This window comes from Schistocerca cancellata, chromosome 4, assembly GCF_023864275.1.
Source record: "Schistocerca cancellata isolate TAMUIC-IGC-003103 chromosome 4, iqSchCanc2.1, whole genome shotgun sequence".
Lineage (NCBI taxonomy): Eukaryota > Metazoa > Arthropoda > Insecta > Orthoptera > Acrididae > Schistocerca > Schistocerca cancellata.
In genome coordinates this window covers 207,285,421-207,288,134 of record NC_064629.1, presented here as the reverse complement: position 1 = coordinate 207,288,134, position 2,714 = coordinate 207,285,421, and positions in this window count along the sequence as shown.

Sequence of the window (2,714 nt, the reverse complement as noted above, 5' to 3'; positions counted from 1 at the left end):
AAAAGAATGACAAAAGTAGCATTTAAGTAATTCGATGTTAGTATTTTAAAAATAAAATAGAAAAACGAACACCAATTTCAACGGCTAAGATCTGAAGTTTTACATTCGATCGAAAGTCGACGTGACTTAGAAAGCGTTAGTGAGGAGTCGGAGACGACGACAGAATCCACTTTAGTGTCGGTAGATACTACTGTGAAGAATGCCAAATCAACAGTTACCGTTAAAACTACAGAAAGTCTGGGCGAAATTACGTGTGACGTAAGACGGAAAGGCACATGTGGGTGCCAGTCCGAAACCACAAACCGCGAACGGGATATTAGTCCAAACCAGCGTATGCCAGAACATCACGGTAACCGTAGGGAACAGTCTGGATTGCGACCACTTCTTGAAAAGAATAACAGGTCAATCAGGAATACAAGAGTGTGGTTTCAGGAAGGTTCAATACGTCAAGCACAAAGTGTGACATACACTGATCAAACCATAGAGAGGCGTTACGCAACGCCGCAACCTGTAGGACGAATACCGATGGGTTACAGTACGGCGTCTAACGAGCCAGAATTGCTTACACGTCAAGATATAGAGCCGGTAGCGGGCGGTATGCATGCATATTCCGCAATGAGACCTGCAAGTCATTCTACGGCACAAATGTCACAGAATGAACCAAGTTACACACGTTTGCGTAGATTTGACGCAAACCAAGGACAGAATTCCAGTCTTCAAAACCCAGAAGGTACATCACAGAGAGAAGCGAGAGGTTTTGATGATAACCACTTTCTTACAGTGCGGAAATACCAGTACTATAAGGAAGATGCAAATATTTTCCATTCCCGCACATTTATTGACCAATTTAAAGTAGGAATACCGACACATTGGCCATTGAAACATAAGTTAGATTTCATTTGTGCGCATATGGAGGTAAGTGTTGCTGAATCTATGCAGAAGATAGCAGAATCTTGTGATTCGTATGGTTCGTTTAGAGTTGCCTTTATAGCAACATATTGGTCGCCTGAGGCTCAGATGAGAATAAAATATGGATTATTGCAAAATGTCTCATTCGAAAATTCGCGTGAGAAAACAGCAGTCAAATTCTTTGAGAAATTGCCAATGAAGTATCAATAAGTCTTGATAGGACGTGGGGGCGATAATGTAGAAACTTTCAAAGGTGTTTTGAGAGAAGTAGAATTCGTGTATGAAAACGACGCTCAAAGACGTCGCGATTCAGGACAGAATAATTTTGAACGAACACGTAATGGTAAGGAGAATAATAATAATGATAGCGATGGTAGGCCGGTATTGGCATTGAATTCTGTACTAAATGGAAATAATTACGGAAATGGGAGTAGTGGAAACACTATACCATAGATTTATGGATATGGTTTTAATAGTGGTTGGAACAGGCGGAATATAGACGAAAATAGAAATGGAAACTGGAGAATTCGGGACAACCGACAGACTGATTTTAATCAGCGATCTCCAGGTCCATGGAGAGAAAGCAGGTGGAGAGGTAGTGCGAGAACACAGCCACAGGCAAATACTTTGGGTAATTACCGGAGAAACGAACCACAGATGGAGGTTGAATTACGACCACCAAATCCTGGGAAGCGTGAAGATCGACCGACGTTACGCATTTCAGGAGTTCAAACAGATAATTCACTTTCTGCAGAAACAGATGACAAAGCGACCGCAGCAATAAATAGGGTAAGGTGGTCCGTACAAGAGTCGGAATTGGGAAGAGGAATGACAGATTGATCATCAAAAGTATCTGTACAGATACTTCTACTAATGATATGCCGTGTTTGCATCAACCTTCTATTCATAATTATGCTGTACAAATGGAGGTGATATTTTAACTACTGACGACGCCTTTGGCACGATTGTTTTATCTATCTCCACTGCAGGATGTGATTTTAGTGTATTTTTGCTTCTGATGAAGGTATATTTAGATATACCGAAACCGTGGTCAAGGATTTCAGTAAATCTTTATCCTGCAACTGTTTGGCTGTTATCATTTACCGTGAAAAAAAGTATTACATACAAAAAGAACTAACCAATTGCGTAATTAAATACTTAATTTGTAAAATATAGAACAATCGTCTTAAACCCCAGGACTGTAAATGCATAGTTCATTTTAAAAAATCACTAATGTGGTTTAAAGTAGTAAATGAATTTTGCTATTTGGGGAGCAAAATAACTAATGATGGTCGAAGTAGAGAGGATATAAAGTGCAGACTGGCAATGGCAAGGAAAGCGTTTCTAAAGAAGAAAAATTTGTTAACATCGAGTATAGATTTAAGTGTCAGGAAGTCATTTCTGAAAGTATTTGTATGGAGTGTAGCCATATATGGAAGTGAAACATGGACGATAAATAGTCTGGACAAGAAGAGAATAGAAGCTTTCGAAATGTGGTGCTACAGAAGAATCCTGAAGATTAGATGGGTAGATCACATAAATAATGAGAAGGTATTGAATAGAATTGGGGAGAAGAGAAATTTGTGGCAAAACTTGACTAGAAGAAGGGATCGGTTGGTAGGACATGTTCTCAGGCATCAAGGTATCACCAATTTAGTATTGGAGGGCAGGGTAAAAATTGTAGAGAGAGACCAAGAGATGAATACACTAAGCAGATTCATAAGGATGTAGGTTGCAGTAGGTACTGGGAGATGAAGAAGCTTGCACAGGATAGAGTAGCATGTAGAGCTGCATGAAACCAGTCT